Source organism: Vombatus ursinus, unplaced genomic scaffold (assembly GCF_900497805.2).
Source record: "Vombatus ursinus unplaced genomic scaffold, bare-nosed wombat genome assembly UNPS02014779.1, whole genome shotgun sequence".
Taxonomy (NCBI): Eukaryota; Metazoa; Chordata; class Mammalia; order Diprotodontia; family Vombatidae; genus Vombatus; species Vombatus ursinus.
The window spans coordinates 65,723,633-65,746,062 of NW_020954557.1; the positions used below are offsets into that span (position 1 = coordinate 65,723,633).

The 22,430-nt window shown below is 34.4% G+C and overlaps 1 protein-coding gene and 1 pseudogene across 1 annotated transcript in view; both read right to left on the reverse strand.

Annotated features, from left to right (window-relative positions):
* The window catches only part of LOC114045905 (polypeptide N-acetylgalactosaminyltransferase 13), an 816,024-nt gene that overhangs the window by 523,951 nt on the left and 269,643 nt on the right, over positions 1–22,430 (reverse strand). The window lies entirely within an intron of this gene.
* Positions 3,727–5,601, reverse strand: LOC114045790 (annotated as a pseudogene).

Sequence of the window (22,430 nt, forward strand, 5' to 3'; positions counted from 1 at the left end):
AAGAAGAAGAAGAAGAAGAAGAAGAAGAAGAAGAAGAAGAAGAAGAAGTTGTCAACATATTTTATTTACAAAATGCATAAGGGTAAAGCCCTTTAAAATTATTTTATATGGTCACAACACTCACAATTTAGTTTCATGTGAATACTTCATCTACATTTCATTCAAGTTCATTTTAACTTCTCTTCCAATTTGCTTTTCAAAATAAAAAAAGTTGTATGTGTTAATATAAGAAATATTTCAAATACAAAAACAGATTTTAATTAGTGACAGAACTATTTGGTGAATGTAGGGATTTCTTAGTTAACTTAGTGTGGATAATCCTAGAACTTAGCTTAGAAATGACCTCAAGATTTTAAGATGATTTGAGTTTTATAAATTATGATTATGTCTGTTGAGTTGTTGCCAAAAAGCACAGCAAATTACAAGGGAATAAGGTCTGGGTCTTGACCAGAATATTAGTCTTTAGTGAATTCAGGATATAGTATCCCTAACACCCTAAAGAAGCAGACTGGGAGCTTTGGTTGGTCAAGAGACCATAGCTTATTAGCAGGAGAATCACTTAGAGCTATAAAAGGGGAAGGAACATGAATGAAAAGTGCCGGAAACCAGCATCAAGGACAAGGATCAAATAAGAGGATAGAAAACACAAAAAGTCAACGAGGTTGAGAATGGGTACAAGGCTAGATATGTTAAATGAATACTTTGTCTTTCAAACTTACTTTTATGCAAAGATTTTCCACCTCATCTCATCTGGCACTGGCAATTCCCATTTTGCAGACTAAGAAATATTAATAAGCACCTACTTGAACACAGGGCTCTCTTTTGAAGTAGGGAACATACAATATTTAAATAAAATCTGGAAAGATCAAGGTGGAGGACTATAAGAAAGAATAGATAGTTTTAATAAATAATATACAATAAGACACCTATTTTCCCTCAATAAAGCAAAGAGGGTTAGACTAGATGGCTTCCTAGGTCCCTAACAGTTTGAAGCTTATGATTCTATCATCCTAAGATTTTTGTTACCAAATAGGAGTATCTGATATGAAGTTTCTAAACAAAATACTGTTCTTTATCTATCTCTTTTACTCTGTCATGGCCAAAGCGCATAATTTTGAAATAAGTGTAAAAACTTAGAGGTTGATAATGAATTCTAAAAATTTAATAAAGTATAGGAGAAAAAGTCAATAAATTCAAGCTTTAAAAATTAAGCCAGGGCAGATAAAAATAGATCGTTTACTTTTCAGAAAATGTTTTTATGAAACTATTCAAATGCTATATAATACTTTGTAACTAACATGTGTCATAGTATACATATTATATTATTACTGTACATATTACATTTTCAATGATATCCATGAATAAATGTATAGCTCTCTGAGGAAAGAGTTCAGGGAAAACAGCATTGAACCAGCAGTCAGAGGATCTGATTCAGATGCTGATTGTGGAAGTTATTACTTACATGACATAGGGCATATAGGGCAGCTTACTTCCCATTTCTGGGTATCAGTCTCTTAATACATATACATATATATATATATATATATATATATATATATATATATATATACACACACATACATACATATGTGTGTGGAGAGAGAGAGAGAGAACATCTCTAAGGTAAATCACATACATTATGCTACTTCAGCAAAGTGGTAGGGCAGAAAGGAAGAATAAAGGTTTAACCAACAGGTAACTCTTCCAGACACTAAGTTGATCCCATTTAACAAAAAGTTCCTCACTTTGGAAGTTATCCATTCCTTCCATCTGATATCAAGAAAAACTTTCTAATAATTAGAGCTATCCAAAAATAGAATCAGCTACTTCAAGAAGTGTTACTTTTCTCTTCCTTGGAAGTATTAAAGCAGGGGCTGAATGATGACCTGTTGGTTATGTTAGAATGGAGATTCCTTCATGTATAGTCTATACTAGATAGCCACTGAGGTTCCTTCTCTCAAATTCTATGATTCTGTGATTCTGAGAGGGAGTGTCAGGGAAATAGAAAGTTCACTTTTGCTCTCACAATTAATCTTGAGAGAAAGCAAACAAGTATAGGAAACACAGTTTCCAACTAATATACAACTGTTCAAATTTAGTAGGGGCAGTGATGAGATGAAAGAAGTAATTCCTGATCTGGGTCTTGGCTCCTCCTTATGACCCATGGCCTAGGCTTGGGAGAGCCACAGGAAGGGTGGGGAAGCTGCAGCCTCCAGGTCACATGTAGCCCTCTAGGTCCTCAAGTGTGGCCTTTTGACTGAATCCAAACTTCATAGAACAAATCCCCTTAATAAAAGGATTTGTTCTGTAAAACTTGGGACTCATTCAAAATGCCACATTTGAGGACCTGGAAGACCACATGTGGCCTCGAGGCTGAAGGTTCCTCACCTCTGGTGCAGAACGAAGTTTCTACAGCTGAGGGTTTCTTCTCCTTGGAGACCTGTCCTTAGCAGGGATTCCAACTATTTCTCTCCACAACTCATCACTTCCTAATAATTGTGGAGAAGAGGGTGAATATTCAAATTTAAGTCCCAGCAAAAAAGTCCTGTAGCCATTCTTCCTTGGATGTCTCAAAACTTGGGAACTTTCAGTTCTCATTTCTAGTGGCTGGAAAACAAGACCTCCCTTTGGTTCTCCCCTGATTTTCAACTTTATGGTCAAAGGAAATGTGAAGTACAGAGCCATGGTCATCAAAGATATTTAGCAACCAGTTATATAAACCATTTTGGGCAGAAATTTTAAGGAAATGATTAAAATTAAATTTTTGGAGTACCCATTGAATTTCTAATAAATGCCATCCCTAAGTAACAGAGGAAAAAATCCTCAAAATTCATTCAAAGTTAATTAAACTATATTGGATGACCATTATTCTTACTATTTTGACTAAATATTTTAGACAACCAGAAATTGTTCGTTCAGATGACTTATCTATTTTATACCCATTTTTTTCCAAGGAAAACTTTATTATAAGGCTTACAGATCAATTCTGCTTTTGTATAACACCAGGGAACGCACCTGGTGAGAGTTTCTGGGACATAAGATTGTAAATATCTGTAAGCAAATTATGGTACTAGAATTTGTCAGAGTAACAGAATGACCTTTGCTAACAGCAGCAGAAGTCAGGGTTAGGGTGACATGGTAAAATATTCTCAGTAAATTTTCTTTTCTCACATTTGCAGTAGTTTTCTACCTCATCTGGGAATGAGACATGTCACTAGGTATAAATAGCCGTGTGTTATAGGTAAGATTGAAATAACCAAAAATGTTTTCTAATATGCACAAAATGAAGACCAGAATCATTTTATGCTGACATAAGGGAGACATTGATATCCATCTATCTATCTCTTTCTATCATCAATATATCTATCACCTATCTCTTTCAATTTATGTCTCTTTTTTTTACAATCTGGGGAAATATTTATTAATTAAAACTATTTTTCATAGTTTACAAAGAGGTTTGCTAACAAGGTTGAATTGACCTTAAAATTCTCAGGAGGCCCAAGGTATCACATCTTTCCTTATAAATTCTCAAGTGCTGTCTGGGCAGGAAGGCAGGGGCTGTGTGCAGGTAGTTTACAGGCGCTAAACCTGTCAATCCTTGAGATGCATATGGTAGCGACTGGCTCCCTGGAGCAAAATATCCTAGACTCCTCTGTGAGCTTCACTCTCCTTCTTCCCCTCTCTTCTCACCAGCCCCTCCTCCTTTCCCATCTTCAGGAAAGGTTTTTATCTCCTGTAGGATCTGTTCTTGAAGCCTTGATTGTCTTGGCCATCATCAGGGCATTTTTTTTTAACAGGAGGTTTCCTAGGATCATAAGACACTGTGCTGCCAACTGCTGAGGCAGAATGGGCACTATTGGTGCTCGGGCCATCATACAGCCGTCTTTCCTCAGCATTATTGTAAATGCTGCTGCTGCTACTGCTGCAGGTGTAGTTGTTGGAGGTGTATGTGGAAGGTTTGATCTTGATCTTTTCTGGAATAGCTGCTCCTCCGGTACCAAATTTCTCCTGCCATCTTCTGATATCAGTAGGCTGCTTGGCCACAGAGTCAACAAAGGTCATTTTTGCTTGTCGGCCTTTGGGTTTGTTGGCATGAGCTGACCGAATGTTATTGCTCAAGAGGTGCAATCACTTCTCCCGAGCATCTTGTAGTCGAAGACACATCTCCCACCAAGCATCAAATTGCTCCACTCTCTCTCTCTCTCTTAAAGTCTCTATGGCAGTGAATTTTCCACAGCTGATCAATCTCTTCAGTTAACATGTGGTTGCATTCCTCAATTCTATAGAATTGTTCAGGGGCACATCTCTCCAAAACTGATTTAATTACAGAAGAGAGAAAATTATGTTTATGTTATTATTGAGGACTCTAATGCACTGCTAGTGCAAGGACATCATCCTCCATAGGTAAGCACAATCAGAACCAGAATAGACTTGCATCTTTGAATTCATTGTACTTTTGGTAAACCCAGCTTCCTCTTCTTCATGAAGTGAGAAGACTGCTTTCCTCTTTGGCTGAAAGGAGTGAATCAGTTCAAGAGAAGGAAGTGGCCTGAATGGTAAGCAAGTGGATGTTCAGTAATGTGGAGGTCACATCAGTGGAGATTTTTTCAATCTGACATAACTGGCTCCCAAATGCTGCCTTTCTGCCATGATCTCATTCATCTTAGGGATTTTCTGAGCGGCATTATTAGAGTTTTTATAACCAGCTTTGGAACCATTCTGCTTACTGTGATTTTTCTCTCCACAATCCCAGTTGCAGTTTTAACAATTTTTTTTTTCTGGGGCTGGTCATAGCTGAGGTATAATTTAAAAGACGTGGTGGGCTGTTCATAGTCAACATTCACATCTGTCTCCCCAATCCCTGCAAATTGGCTTGATGGTTTTCTCTCCAAGTTTGAGGCTTTGGATTTCCCTTTCTGTGTCTTTAAGTTGTTAGACCCCCCTCTTTTCTCTTTTGGCTTGGGAGAAAATTCTCCCTCCCATTTTCCTACATCGAAGCTGTTCACACTCAACTTGGTCTTTTCCAATTTGGATTTCTATGCATCTTTGTGCTTTTTTGTTTGTTTGTTTGGTTTGGTTTGGTTTTTTTTTTCCCATATGGTTGACAGAAGCTACCTCCAACAGATGTAAAAATTTCTTGCTGCTGCTGCTGCTGTTATTGCTGCTCTCTTTGTCGCTCTCTGTGTGGCTGGCTACAAGAGGCCTTCCAACTTTTCTGACAGCCCACCTCTATTTCCTTCTCCTTAGGAAAAACATCTTGGGGACATTTTCTAGAGATACTTACCTCGAGGTCTTGCTCCTCAGGCTCAATATTCCTTTCAACCTCCTGAGCAACAGGAATTAACTTCTTCCAGCGGGCCACTAAGTCCTTGGCAAAGCCTCCTACGTGCTCATGTTTCCTCAAGCCAGTCACTATTTTCCAACACCTGTTTCTGCAAGAATGTCCAGCATGATAGGTAAATCTGAGAGTCTCTTCAGATGTTTTAGTAGCTTCTTTGGCTCAGGGTTACCAGCCAGTCTCAACTGCAATGTCTCTGCCACTTCCAGGTTGGACTTCACTGCCATGGTGGTCACTGGCACAGCCTCATTGCTGGGACTGGGCTCTTGGCACCTCCATGGACAGGGGAAGAGGGAAAGAGTGATAGAAAGGGAAGCGCACATCCCACGCCTCCTTTACAGCGCTGGCCTATATGTCCCTTTCTATCATCTATATAAACATATAGATATAACATATATGTAGGGAGAGCTCTACAGATGGATTATATGTATATATATATATAGTACATCTCTGTGTGTATGTGCATATATGTATATGCACTGATATGTACATTATATATAAATATATACACATATCTCCCTGTGTTTGTGAATTTGAATAAATGTTTTCTAAATTTATTCTTTGTTTAGAATTATTACCATATCTGCCTGTATCTCTTTGTGTCTTTCTTTCAATTGAACCTGTGATTTCATCAGTGTAGAAAGGTATCAGTGAGTTATTTCTTCTACCAGTATAGCTCAGCACCTTATATTTTGATAGAGAGCTACCCGGGGCTCTGAGAGGTTATCTCCAGGGTCACACAATGAGAATTCATCAAAGACAGGACTTGAGCCCAGTTCTTTCTGAGTTCAAGGTCAGTTCTCTATCCACTGCCACCTCTCTGTGTAAGTTGAAATGGAAAATTATACAAAAGATAGTAGAGTGAAGCTCATTATTTGATAAATAAGATTATTTTAACATCATTTATCTTTCAACCCAAATTAATACATTAATATGAGGACAAGCTTATAATAAATGTAGGTCAGGTGGAGATGGAAAGCCTAGGAAGTACAGGAGTAGATCAAATAAAGTCAAACAGATAAAGGAAGGGGGCAAAATATTTATCATTCACTTTGAAAATTTCATTTGCTTCAATTTGCTAATAATATTTCACGTTCTAAAGTATAGAATGGAAATTAAATTTTACACACCACTATTCAGGGTCATAATTGAAATTAAGTTTTACAAAAGGAGTCAGAAATTGTTCTATGCAAATATTTAAATATTAATATTTATTGCGTTGGGATAATTATTTTCTAAGTTAAGTACACATTTAAGAGTTCCCTTGAAAGGTTGCTTTTTTTTTTTTAAAGACTGGAATATACTACTAGAATTTTTACTTCTAAGTAGATATCATGTAAGTTGTTTTCAAATACTACTACAATAACTTTTTTTAAAAAAAAAACAGGATCTAAATTAGTCCATCACTAAGTCATTTTAAATATAATGATATTATGAATTAGAAAATAAAGTGTTCCATTTAATTCAACAAGTATTTATTATTATTTTAATTTTGAGAAATGATAATATAAAATAAAATACCTAAGGTAGTAAAAATAAAGTCAGAAATTCAAGTATATAATTGAGCTCATCATCATCTCCCTAAAAGCTAACTTATTTTGGAAACCTCTAGTTTTGTTAATATCACTGCTAGTCTTTGGGATCTATAGACTTGAGAAACCAGGATCATCCTGGCCTACTTCCTCATATCCTCCAAATCCAGGCACCATGTTTTATCAGTTTTACCTCCAAAATACTTTTCATATCTATATATTTTTGCCTCTTTTAATAGCCATTATACTAGTTCATTATACTAGTTCAGACTCTCTCCTTCTCACTTGAATGACTGCAATAATCTCTTACCCACTTTCAATAGCCTATAAGGTCATCATTCTATGAAATCCTAAATAATATAACCATCCTTTTTATGAATGCACAGTACTTATTGTATTATTCTTGCCAAAAAACAAAAACAAAGTAAAACAAACAAAATTTTGTCCCAGTACACAATCAATGAAGACTAGTTTTTATCTTGGTAATAAAGTCCCTCTTTATCTGGTCCCAAAGTATGTCGCCAGTTTTATTTCCTACAACTTCCCCTCCCTCTTCTCCCCGCATTGTACTGTGCTAAGAGTTATGGATATAATAATAATTATAACAACAACAACAACAACAACAATACAGTTGAAAGACCTTTTGGCCTAAAAGAGATTATATTCCAATGACAACAAGGTGGTAAAGCAATAGAGGGCTGGGTCTTGAGTCAGAAAGAAATAAATTCAAATCCAGTCTCAAATCACTTACTAGGTTGATCCTGAGCAAGTCACTAAAAATTGGTTTGCCTCAATTTCCTCAACTATAAAAAGGAGATAATGATAGCACTTTGGTTCCAGGATGGTTATGAGGATCAAATGAGATAACATTTGTAAAGCATTTAGCACAGTTCCTGGGACTTGGTAGGTACTTCAGAAATGCTTATGACCTTACTTTCTAATGGGAGAGACCTTATGAATACAAATAGGTATATACAAGATATGTGTAGAGTAAGATACAAAGTAACCTAAGAGGTTACACTGCAGACCCATGCAAGGCAAGACTATGGGAGATGAAACATCCTGTTTGAGGAACAGCAAGTAGGATGATGTGGCTGGACCAATGTGTGGAGGATGGTAATGTGTCCTTTTGTGTAGCATGGACTTTTCTTGTTGCATTTGTGAAAAAGCCCAAGAGTTCTCAGATTGAGCCCCAGGTGAATAAATATAAAACATCACAAGATCTGTAGAGCAATAAAAATCTGATTATGTAGAAATAAGAGGATCAAGCTCCTAAACCCTAGAGAACGTTGCAACTCTAGAAAGATTGTTGACAAATAAAATTCAGTGTTTGCTTTTATGATTATGTTTAGACAATTTCCAGAGCAGTACTCTCTTCTTAGATAATAGCTATTAGAAGTAGCCTTGATACTAACATCACATTGTGCCCAAAACTTGTATGAAGGAGGTTGTATCTCTTCTGACAGGGAAAGACCCTATTTTTGTGTTACTACCACCAGGCCTCATGAGGAATCTATGTGAGGAACTATAGAGGAAAAAGGAAATGCTTCCTACTTTCATCCTAAACCCTTGTTGACTGCAGGAACTGGAGGATAAGGGGATTGGTATAGAAAAATTGCCCAGTCAGGAAGATCTCTTTATCAAAAGAGGTTAGCTCCTTTTCTGCCATTTACAGTGTTAGAGTGTTGCCTAGAGCACTGAGAAGATAAGTGACTTGTCCAAGGTCACACAGCCAGTACCAATAAGAGACACATCTTTAATTTAGGATTTCCTGATTTTAAATCTAGCTTTCTTTCCACTAAACCATGCAGTCTATCCTGATAATCTTAATAAAGATTGGCTTACTACTAATGCAGTCTGAGATTCATTTATATTAAAATCTTGGAACCTGAGGACCTTCTGGGCTTTTTCACTATTTCTAGAATTATCTCTTCCCCATCCCGCTCCTTCCTTTCCCAATTTTTTTAACCAGATTATAGAATCATAGAATTTCAGGGTTCAAATGGATATCAAATATCATCAAGTTTAATCTGTGGGTAAAAATGTATTTCTTCTACAACATTTATAATAAGTAATCAACACATTTAAATATCAACAATGACAGCCCAGGAACTCAATATAACCTGAGGCAGATTATCTCATTTCTAGAAAACTCAGTTGATTAGGAAATCTTCCTTACATCAAGTTTAAGTCTGTTTCTTTCCAACTTTCAACCATTGTTCCTAGTTTTGCACTCTATGGATAAATTAGTCGTCTCCACATAACAACCCTTCAAATACCTGAAGACTGTGATCATAGACTCCCTAAGTCTTCTCAAAACAAGAAACAATATCTTCTGGTCTATTGCCTAAATGTTGGATGACATGGTTTCCATTTGCCTTGACATCCTGGTAACTCTCCCACAGAACACATTCCAAATTAACAATATCCTTCCTAAAATGCAACAACCAGAACTGAACACAAAACTCTGTATTTGGACTAAGGAAGAGTACAGAGATCCCTGACTCCTTTAAAATCTCATGGCATTTTCTTTACAATTCTCTTATTGCAGTTTAAAACATCACAATTGCCACATTAGAAGTACTTTGTTATCTGTTGGACTTTGAATTAAGAGAAACCATTGTTTGATACCCTTTGACTCCTGGCATTGGTATAACTGTGGCAAGTCCCTTAACCTCTCTAAGTTTCAGTTTCTTCACCTGTAAAAAGGGACTACCATTGTAATAATCAAATGAAACAGTATATGTAATGTGCTTTCAAACTTCAAAGCACTATATTCCATGTTAGTAATTATTTTGCTTATTATTTATGCATTTATCTAATCCTGCCTACTTTGACATAAATTCCTTGAGGGTCAGCATGGTCTACCTCTTTGCTTATAGCACCAGGCATATAACTAGAAAAATAATTTAGATAGGTAGGGAGAGAGAGAGAAAGAGAGAGAGAGAGAGAGATGATAGGGAGAGAGAGAGACAGAAAGACAGACAGACAGGTGGGGGTGCATACTCACAGAAATACATTGAATTAATGAGTGAACAAGATAACTTTCCTAGGTAAATACATGAATAAAATAAATATCTAATAAATCTCACCAACACAATGATTATATTGTTCTATGAAATAGGAAGTCATGTAGCTCTGTTGAAGAAGGGGAAAAAGGAGCTCAAAGGATTAGAAAAGACTGTTTCAAAAAAGTAGCAGTTACCCTTTTCATAAGAGGATTTCAGGGAAAGTCTAGCTTTCAGGTATCCTGGTAAGAGAATTATTTTCCAAGTATGGATTAGATGTCCCTAGAGATCCCTGCCAATGCAGAAATTTTGTGATTCTGAGGCTTGTTTGGAAAGTTCATTTATTTTATGTTATTTGGGAAACTTTGACCCACATTCCTCATCTACTGTTATTTTAAAAAATGCTTAGAAATTATCTATAATAAACTGACAAAATTTAATTTTTTATTATTCCTTTAAGAAAAGTAAAATCTTATCCACTAGTGAATGGAAGTCCAGGGTGTTAGCAAAAGGGCTATGTGTATATGTTGAAATACATCTCCAAGTCTTACAGTAGAACTTAGAAGAGAGCAAATATCACAGAAGGTAATTACTGGATAACTGTCTCTTGTCAGAATTCTTGTCAGGATTTCTTCCAGGTGAAAGAAAAGGAGAAATATTTGGTGGATCCAAGAATCTTTGTTGGAAAGCAAGGTGCCATCCAATCTTGTCCAGTCTGAATATGTAATACAAGGAAAGAGCAGCAACAGAAGTCAGACTAATTTGGAAGGCAGTAATGAGAGAGCTGCAACTTTTTAAGCAGCTTGCCATGCATGCAACCTGTAACAATGGGATTCAGAGCTCTAAACAGTGTGAGACTCTCCAAAAACATAAACCTAGAGCCCTTACTATCAAGTGACACAGTATTCTATTGACTTTTGTAGTGTTTGGTAGTATAAGGAATACCTTGAAGACCCCAGAACAATCAACAATCAAGCATGCCTAGAAGGTATTGGAAAGAATGATTAAATGGATAAACAAAACCTACATAAAAGGGAAATTTCCCATCTGGAAAGGGAAGGAGAATTGTTGATAAGAGATGGGCTTTTGAATGCCTGCTTGCACAGTGATATTCAAAAAAATCAGCAATGTGGTATATGAAAGAAAAAAAGTATAGAGTGTTGAAATTAGAAATTAGTAATATGTATTTCCACATTCTGTAGAAATAATTACTTTTTACTTCTGTTACTAATAATCTTAAGAAGGTATGAGTTACTATATCCTGCTTTGTTCAATTTTCATTTCTAATTTTTCCAAATCTGTCTAATAGGAATTGCAGTATAATTCCTTAACATACTTTCCATCACATAATAGGTCAGGATTCTGCATAAAAACAAACAAAACAAAAAAAAAATACTCATGACATTTAATGAAAGTGATTAATGGAAAATGCCCAGAATTAGAGGTCAGGACACCTTGATTCTAGGTCTGGTTCTTCTATCTGTGACCTTTATTGAAGTCAGCAAACTTTTTCTGTGCTTTAGTTTCCTAATGTATCAAATGAGAATAATGATATCAATCCAGTGTACCTCATATCTTACCAATAGAATCAAAAAAGGGTGTATTTTTCTTATTTATTTTAGTAACCATGATGAATAAATTCATCAAGCAGCCAGACTGCTGGCCATGAAATTAAAACACACATACACACACACACACACACACACACACACACACATACAAACACTACAGCATACATCTTCAATGATGATAAAGCTGACCATAAAGCACAGGTTAAGTTGTTGTTAGATTAGATGTGTCTGACTTTTCATGATTCCATTTAGTCTTTTCTTGGCAAAGATACTGCAGTGATTTGCCATTTCCTTTTCCAGTTCATTTTATGGATGAGGAAACTGAGGCAAACAGGGTTAAGTGACTAGCCCAGGGTCATACAGCTACAAAGTATCTGAGGCCACATTTGAACACAGGTCATCCTGACTCAAGGTCCAGAGCTCTATCCACTGTGCCATCTAGCTACCCACAACAACCACATATCTTACAAATAGGAAAAAGCGTGTTTTTCTTTTTTTGTTTGTTTGTTTGTTTTTTTGTAACCATGATGCATGAATTCATGATCAATTGGCCAGACTACTGGCCATGAAATTAAACAAATCAAAAAACAAAACAAAATAAAACACAAATTGTCACATACATCTGCAATGATGATAGAGTGGTGAAAGAGAAGGCAAAACCCATACCCATTATCTCTCCCATTAGAAGTGAATGTTTTGAAAGAAGAAACTGTTATATATTCCTATTTGTATCTCCAGCACTTAATAAAATGATTTTCTCATTTTCTTATTCAGTGGATTAGTCATGTCCAACTCTTCTGTGGACCAACTGTACATGGGGTTTTCTTGGAAAAGATACTTGAGTAGTTTGCCATTTTCTTCTTCAGTTGATCCAGCGGATCCATTTTATCAGGCAATCAGAGACTAAATGACTTGCCCAGGTCACACAGCTAGGAAGTGTCTAATGCTGGATTTGAGCTCAGGTCTTTCTGACTCCAGGCCCAGTGCTTTATCTACTGAGCCATCAGCTGACTCCTGTTTTACTCATAGTAAATATTTAATAGGTGCTGTTTTTATTCATCCATTCAGAGGGTGCTAAGAATCATAGTTTTTAGATTATAAATAAACATAAAGTTACTTTTGCTAATTTAAATATAACATCCTTGTCCAATGACCTACTACTGAATATGGAAACTGAGTTGGTTTTTCTTTTGCTCAATATCCTCACTGTAAATGCATCTAGGAGATGAAATAAAGTTGTGATTAAATGGAAGGATTGCTCAAATATTCTCAAGACTTAGAATCAAATAAAAAAATTGTTTTAGAGTTGGTTTGGTTGTATGTCTAAAGTCAGTAAAAAACAATTTTATTCAGATATTTCATCATCTTATATGACAATGTTGAATACATTGACTAAAAGACAATGGTAGGCATGGGTGAGGATGGTGGCAAATGGATTAAAATGTTTTTTAAGAGGAAAAAATGGGAACTACCAATGTAGTCTCATGCCAATAACTCATAAGTAAGTTCTTCAAGAAAATTATTATATGGGGGACAGCTAGGTGGTGCAGTGGATAGAGCACCAGCCCTGAAGTCAGGAGGACCTGAGTTCAAATCCGGCCTCAAACCAAACACTTGACACATACTAGCTGTGTGACCTTGGGCAAGTCACTTAAGCCCAATTGCCTTAACAAAAAAAAAAGAAAAGAAAGGAAAACTATTATATGACACCCCATGGTGATCACCAAATACCATCACCCAAAATGAAATTGATTAAATTGATATTTTAACAGAAAAGAAATGACTCATTACTTATATGGAAACAATTTCTGAATTGGCTGCCTCTGTCCAGTCATACTAGCAGCTTATTACAGAGAAGAACTAAACTAGAAGAATAAAATTGAGGAAAGGGTATGGCATATTAAAATAACTACCACCTTAGTGACATGAAGAAATCAATGATACCAACAATGGAGTTCAGACGCAAGAAAGGACTTAGCTAACAATTTCCTTCCTAAGTTCAATCTATTTAAATTAATTCCCATAGGAACAGTTCATTGAAACTTTATTTCAACCTATTTTGTAGAAGTCTTTTAAAAATGCATTATACACTTCTTTGTTCTTTTTTAATGGAACATATTGAATACAATTTATAATTTATCTCACTGCAGTCAGTTGTTATTGAATCATACTTCTTATTTGCTATATCTTTAATATAGGATTTCAAGTCCATACTTAGTAGAGGGGGGATCTAATACTTTTCTATGGTCTCTCCTATGGAACACATTTTCCCCCTCATTTCTTTAGAGGCTTTTTACATTGAGTTTTGAGTTTATATCTGTGCTCTGCTTGGTGTACTTTTTTCATAATTCTGGTTTCCAAACAGGCAGGGCCATTAATGCATAAATGGTTAAAGCCTCCTTGGTATAAATACAAATACTTGGCATTTAATCTTGGTCTACATGGAAAAACACAAACTAAAGTGGGCATTTGGCAATATTCAGTAAATCTAATCAATGTGAATGGCCAAATTGATTAATCCATGAAAAAAATTTTCATTTTTTGTATTTCTGTTATCTACTTTGGCTAACTATATTGCTCAAATTTATGGTATAGTTGCTTAAGCCCCACTTCACTTAATGTTTCACTATGTTATGGCCAAAACCATAATTTAACTTCCACTCAGTCAGTACTGAGATCAATGACTGGATCAACCATTCTGTGATTTGCATTGGTCTTTCACTGTGATCATTTTTTTTAATCTAATTCTAAAACAGGTTATGTTTTTAGTTCATCCTTCTGTTGATTGCCATCAAGAATATAATTTTGTAGGTGATTTCATTACAATAAACAACATAAATATGTTCTTTGTCCTTAATATGGTGAAAGAAATATTTTCTGATGAGAATACTCATTTCTAAATATTTGGTGATTTAAATTTCATTTCCACTAAATCAGTTATTACATTCTCTTGACAGTTTACTTACTCATGAAACCTCTGTGAAGTAACATGACACTGTTTTTTATTGTATAGTACTTTTTAATGCCATATGAATTGTATCTTATGTGTCCCCATATGAATCTCCGTATGAATTGTATCTTATGTGTCAATATGACAATTGTGTGTGTTTCATTTGTGTTTCTTATATAGGTTATCCTGAAATTTTCAATGCTGTTTTAATAGCTAAAAACTAAAATTTTTGAAACTCCCTGTAGAAGAATATTTTTAGATACAAATAGGAAAAAAAAACTAACAAACCAAAAAAAAAACAAACAAACAAACAAACAAACCCTCCATTCCTTTCTATGCCACAGCACAGTATAGTTTCATTAACTTTACAGTCTTAGAAATGAAAGGACTACTCTTAGGTTAGATAAAACTTATCATATGCTGTGACCTCATACTTCTTGCATCTTACTAAAAATTAAATCCAATACCAAATCTTCATTGAGAACATTAGTGTACCACTGTTAGTTAAGACCATTTCTCACAGTAAATATATTTTATTAGATTAAATAATATTAGCTAATAACTATGCTCTTGGATAAACTCAAATCACTTTTAATCTTTGTGAAAACTATATTTTTATTTATTTAAATATAAGATTACTTTTTTTTTTACTTATAGCAATACATATTCCCTAAAATTAATTAGGGAATATGTTTTTTATATAACAGAAAAATAGCCTACATTGAACTTTTTCTAAACCTAAAATCACTTTGTCTTTAAACTATAGGAGAGCAATATTACAACTGAAATTTGACTGAATTAAATCAAGAAAATTACCTTCTTGAAAATGTATATTTTGCTGAAATTCAGATAATGCCTTTAATATTGAAAATGAGTTGCCTTCCTAAGTGTTTTATTTAAATTTTATTTAAAAACCAAATTTCCTCTAAAGAAAACCACAGAAAGTCACATCAACCACCATAATACAAGCAATCCAAACCATTTTTCCAATAAGTTGGAATCTAGAACAGGGGTGGTGAACTTGCAGCCTAGAGGCCACATGTGGCTACATAGGTCCTCAAGTGCAGCCCTTTGACTAAATGCAAATTCAGCCTGCATTTCAGGATGTAAAGCACCACATATGGCCTTGAGGCTGCAGGTTCATCACCCCTGATCTAGACTGTCAGTAGTATTGAGTTGCATGCAGTTTAACAAACCTACCCAATTAAATGAGGGCTTCATTGCCAAGACAAAGCATGAAATGCTTTCACTGGTGGCAGGCATCCATATGTTTAGCTTGTGTTGGATAACATAGTTCCAAAATGGGCTTCTGCCTATCTAACATTTTAATGATAAAATTTGGGGGTATATTTAAATGTCTATCTAGTTCAAGGCAGCTCTATAATCTAAATGATCTACTTATTTGTTCAAATTCTGTACCTTCAACTATTCATTCACTACTTGTCATAAAAGTCACTGATAATTATCTCACATCACAGAGAATGTTAAAATTTTTCTCAAAATAAAACAAAAAAGTTTATTCCCTGAAACCCACACATATAGTTTTTTCCCTTTTGTATATGAACAGAAATTACAAAAGAAAAGTAGCTGAAATATTTTAATTACATTTAAATTATAGACCACAATAGTTGGATGTATCTCATCTCACTGATGTGGGTGTCCATAACCTTATTTAATTAATGTAAAATTACTTGATATGAATTACTAAAAAAAAACATAACAAATGAGATACAAGATACCTAAACCTGCTTTGAAAAGTTATTTAAAATCATTAGTGAAAGGAGGATTAGTGATTATGGTGCCAAAAACAAAACAAAAAAAAAGCAGGAAAAGAACATCAAAGAAACATTTTAAAATATATAAAAATGAGTAAATGGATGATCAGAAAAACATAGATAACATCTCAGTTTTATATGGCATTATGACTTGGAAAGCACTTAATATCAATTATTTCATCTGATCTGTATAGCAGTCCTATGAGGAGGTGCTATTATTATCCTTATTTAACAGAGAAACAGAGTATTGTTAGTACTATCACTTTAAATTGAACATAGGTTTTAAAAAACAAGCTATATATAATGGAGATTTAAGATTTCATACACAATCCTCTATTATCCTGTTGTTTACATATATAAATGTTCATATTTGTTAATGTTTGTTAAATATGTGATAGGTAAAAAAGAATATTTCTTTTTTTAAAATTATTAAAGTCTTTTAAATATTGGTTTATTCATAAAAAATAGTTAGGGTACATACTATATACTACAAATTATTAGCTAAGGCACCAATAAATAGCTAAAATTAAGCTTTTCTATTCTTTGTATGCAACTTCAAATATAGAATTTCTCATGAAGTAATTTATTTTTCAATCATTATCATTGCCATCATATTTTTTAAAATGCCAATTTCCTTAAAGAAGTGATTAAATGACATCATAAGGTTGAATAAGCTTATGTTTGTATATTGTTTTTATTACAAAATTCTTCAAATAAATTATCTCACATAATTGAAACTAGAGGAAATTTTTGAGGTCATTTTGACCAATCCCTTCATCTTAAAATGACACCCATTCCCACAGAAATCAAGCTACTTATCCATTGTCACTGAAAGTGTAAATAACTAATAGTATATTGAATCTGACAGTTACTAACAATAGGAACTTGATGTTCAATACCTGGATTACAGTCCTCTCAATCATAATTCCTATCCTCATAGTAGCAGAATTTAACATATTTCATGTTCTCATAAACACCTTAATATCTCAGTTTCTCAAACTACTCAACTCTTAGGACCTAATCTTCCTCTCTACCTCAGCTACACACAGGGGTGGTCATACCCTCTATATAACCCCAAATCACAATTATTCTACTTCCATGATTAACAAAACCCCTGAAATTCCTTTATTTGATCCTAAGTTCCTATTTTTTCCATTTCTTTCAATGTTTTATTACTCTAGAACCTATTATTCACCTTTAACATGACTTCTAATCCCTATGAACCTTAAGACTTTCCCAGAGTATCATGTGATTGAGTGTCACACATGGAAAACAGAGAAGGCCAATTTGACTAAATCACAGATGAATATGAGAATGGGGGTAATGTCCACTGAGTTTGGAAAGAAAAGTTGGGACCAAGTTCACTATGGCTTTAACAGTTAAACAAAGGAGTTAATATTATATCCTAGAAGCTATAGACAGTCACTGAAATTGGTTGAATAAAGGAGCTGTATCTGTACTTAATGACTGTTACTTTGGAAGCAGTGTAAAAGATAGACTAGAAAGTAAGAGATGTGAGGCATAGAGATTAACCAGCAAGTCACTGCATTAGTCTAGGCCTGAGATGATGAAGGCCTGTATCCAGATGGCAGCACTATCAGAAGAGAGAAGTGGAGCATTTATGAGAGAAATTACAAAGATAAAATCAATAGGACTTAGCAATAGATTAGATATGATAGGTGATGAGGGAATTGTGGGAATTGGGTGAATCACACTGGCTCCATCTTGTCACACATATCTGGATCTAGATCAGTTTACTTTCTATTCAATTATTGTCCTAGTCCAATTTCTGTCCTGTAGGAAAACTTTTTACATTGTTTGAAGCTGGCCCTGAATGGCTGGGAAGCTGCATAACTTCTACCTGGTTGCTTAGAGACCCTTATCTAAGGACTTAGGTTATGCTGACCAGAAACCTAGTCAGATCTGAAGATTGATGCAGGGAGTTTTCTCATAATTATACATTTCAAACAACCCATACGTCTTATCTGAAAACTGGCCCCATTCTGGTCAATCAGTTATTGTTTCCATGTTTCTTTGATTGAATATAGATACTTGGAGTAAGTGAGACGTCACTTTTTTTTCTGATTTCAAGGAATTTCACCTGTTTGTGCTCCATCTCTCAAATCAGAAAGCCCCTAATCTTCCCTCTAATTAGAAATCACATTAACTAATTATAAATCCTGTTTTGTATTCTATTTGTTGTCATTTAATGCATAAATATGTCTCCCCTTGTATCCAGGGTCCAGTGCCAAACCTGAGGAGGCCTGGTCCCAATTTGTTATGCAATTGGAACACATTGCTTAATAAGTTAATATGCTCAGAAGCATGAACCTTTGTTTCCTCGGTCATTTCATTTTTCACTCACTATAGTGAGAGAGTGAAATGTACAGGATGATACCTAGTTTGTGATCCTGGGAGACTGGAAGGATTGTGGTACCCTTGACAATAAAGGGGAAGCTTGAAAATGTTTTCAGAGAATGAGTTTAGTTTTAGACATGTTGTTATCTATAAGTCATCCATTTTGGAATGTCCAGTAGGCAGTTAGACTTAATTTGTCCTCTTTCTCTCTACTTATACATATAGTCAATGTAGTCTTTAGCTAATGGGTAGTCATACTAAAGGAAAAAAAAAAACCTCAACCCTGCCCCAGATCATAAAAGGAGATATACTACCTCCTTCCAAGCTTTGGAAAACAAATCATTCTTATAAGTGGAGGGAGAAGAATATGGCATAGACCATTTTAAATTTAAACAGGCATGCATGTGCAAAATTTGTTTCAGTTAGATGACTGTGATATTACAGTTTGTGACCAAACTGGGAAAAATGTTGAGATAGGTGTTTAGAAAGAATATAAAATATCCACCAGCAAGAAGTCATTTTTATAAAGAAAAAGGATGGAACAAGAGAGGTTTCTTGAGTACTAACAACAAATGAATTATGGAACAGTTTCTTGTAAAAGCAATGGAGTCTCTGTCACCAAAGTTATTTTAAAATAAATTGTAAAGAAAGCTTGAAGTACTTTTATAGTGTAAGAAGACTTCATTTTCAGCCAAGGAACTTAAGTAATTATTTAATTCATTGAAATTTTTTATTTGTGTGTGTGTGTGTATGTGTGTGTGTGTGTATTATATATACATATATGAAATTTTCCCACTTTATACATAAATAAATTAAAGCTGAGAGATTTTAAGTAACTTGCCAGGCTATGAAGTATCTAGTGCAGAATTTGAAATCAGGTCTTCCTGACTCCAAGTCCAGCACTCTATCCATTATACAACATAACTGCTGAGAGTTTCCTTACCAGGAGGGGTCCTACAATGAAGAAATTACAGTTCTAGACCTTCCCTAATATCCCCCTCCTCAAAAAAGAAAACATAATAAGATACTTATTCTCATGTATCTTCAACTCAAAATAGAAAATAACTACAATATCTGTGTTAACAGTTTAAATGGTTCCAAAAGTAAAGTATATTTTAATAATATGGTTTAATTTTTTTTATTTTTTAGATATATGGTATAAGTTATGATACTAAATTGAAAATGACTCCTAGATTAAAAATTTAGGCAACTAGAAGAATAGTGATGTCCCTAATAGAATATGAGGAGATAAAGAGAAGAAAAGTATTTAGGAGACGAGATGAGTTCCATTTTGTATATGTTGACCTTGAGATAGATATCTATGGAAAACCCAAGTGTAGGTGTCTAGCAGACCATTGATGATGTCAGATAGCAACTCTGGAGAGAGATGAAAGCTGGATATTTAGATTTGGGAGTCATTTGCTTAGATATGATAGCTGAAATCACAGTAGCTAATGAGATTAAGCAGAGAGAAAAAATAGAGAAAACAAAGTGGATGGGTTTCGGATAAGAATAAATCATCTATGAAAGGCACATAGAAATATAACCATGGCAGAACAGTATCATGAAAACCCAGGCAAGGTTTCATGATCTTATTATTGTGGGTTCTTCCTATATGACTGAGCAGAATGCAACCCATTCTTGCCTTTTCTTTTTTAAATTAATTTATTTTTAGTTTTCACATTCATTCATAAGATTTTGAGTTCTAAATTTCCCCCTCCCCCACCCCAAGATTGCATGCAATCTGATATAGGCTATACATGTACAATCACATTAAACCTATTTCCACATTAGTCATGTTGTGATAGAAGAATCAGGATAAAAGGGAAAAACAATACAAAAGAAAAAACAACAACAACAACTAAAGATAAAATAGTATCTGCATTAAGATTCTGCATTAAGATTCCATATTTCCTTCTCTGTATGTGGATAGCATTTTCCATTATGAGTCTTTTGGAATTGTCTTTGATCATTGCATTGTTGAGACAATCAAAGTCTATCAAAATTAGTCATCACACAGTGTTGCTGTTAGTGTATACAATGTTCTCCTGGTTCTGTTTACTCCACTCATCTCCATTCATGTAAGCTTTTCCAGATTTTTCTGAAATCTGCCTGCTCATCATTTCTTATGGAACAGTAGTATTCTATTACATTCATATACCACAACTTATACAGTCATTCCCCAATTGATGAACATTCCCTAAATTTATAATTCTTTTCCATCTCTGGCTTTTTGTCCTGAACAATTCTTCCGCCATTCTTTAATATATTTTCCCTATAGAACTGAGGCAGTATGCTGGAAATCTTACTTCAAAAGCTTCATATATTTCATGGATGCTGATATAAGATTCATATTTTCTATTTGTTAACTCTCATTAAAGAAAAGGCCATATTCATATACATACATGTCTCTGTGTGTATATAATGTATACACACACATATATATGTATTCATGACATCTCATGCTATTTCACATATGAAAATTATTGTTGGTAATATACTGAAAGATACTTATATCCATCATGCATATTTCTACTGACTTTTGAGTCACCTAACAGTCTCCCTCCACCCCAAAGCATTGGTGATTTATGTTCATCTTATTCATTATCCATTGAGTTGTCAAAGTGTTCTTCCTAAAGTGGAGGTCTGACCACATCTCTGTACTACTATCAATATTCCAATGCTCCCTATTACCTCCTAGATCAAATATATAATTGGCTATTTGGCTTTTAAAGTCCTTCATAACCTTTTCCTTCTTTACAGCCTCATTACATTTTACTCCCATTCATGCATTCTACAATTCAGCAACATTGCCCCTCCTGTTGTTTCATTTTATCCTTCAACTCAAAGCATTTTGACTGGCTGCTCCCCATACCTAAAATATTTTTACTATTAACCTCTCCTTTTTTTTGCTTCTCTAACTTCAGCTCAAATCTAGCTTCCACATCCATATTCCCTCATATTTTCAATTCTTCCCAAGTGTCAAGTTTGTTCGTTATAATTACACAAAATTTAATTGTTCTTTTTATTACCATAGTTGGCCTGTTTGCCTAATTGAAGTACCAGACTAATGATTTTTGATGAAATTATCATCAACATTTTACTAGATGTTCATATTTTGGGAGAACTGCAGTGACTGATCTACAGTAATGCTTGCAAAAGCAGAGTTAACTGTGCTATTGGAAAAGAAAGTATCCATTCCAATGATAGCAAAAAACTAAGCACTTTTAAATACTAAATAATAGAAAGAGTGCCCAGAATGGGTCTGTAAAAAGGTAGCATTTAATAAAAATATTGGAAAGTAATGATGACTCTGATGGAAGGTTAATCCAATATGTGTAAGGATTCTAGGAAATTTGGGACATATAATACACATTTTTATGATACACATTTTAAAATTATATATTGCTCATGGGATGCTTGGTTCAGTTGGTTCAACTAATGGAGTTTTCCATTAGATTATGATGAGTCATTAAGTGATAATATTATTAAAACTTACATTTACATATCCATTTACAGAGTAGTTTATTCACAAAATACTTTGTAATGTAGTCTACTAATATTTCTATTTAACAGATGAAACTAAGACACAAATAGGTTATGCAACTTTACCTAAAGTTCCAGAGCTAAATAGATAGCAGAGCTAAACTCAAACCTAGACCTTCTGACAACAAAACCAAGTCCTCTTTCCCCTATACTCTGCTGCCTCTCAAACAACATGAGGGAAATGAATAAGTATCATGTATTCCATTAGAATATAAACTCATTGTGAGTGGGGATTTAGCTTCCCCAGTGACTAATACATGGCCTGACATTGAGTAAGCACTTAATAAATCCCTGATTAATTGATTATTTTCATATTTTTCCATATATCTCTAAACATGTATTGTTTTAATAT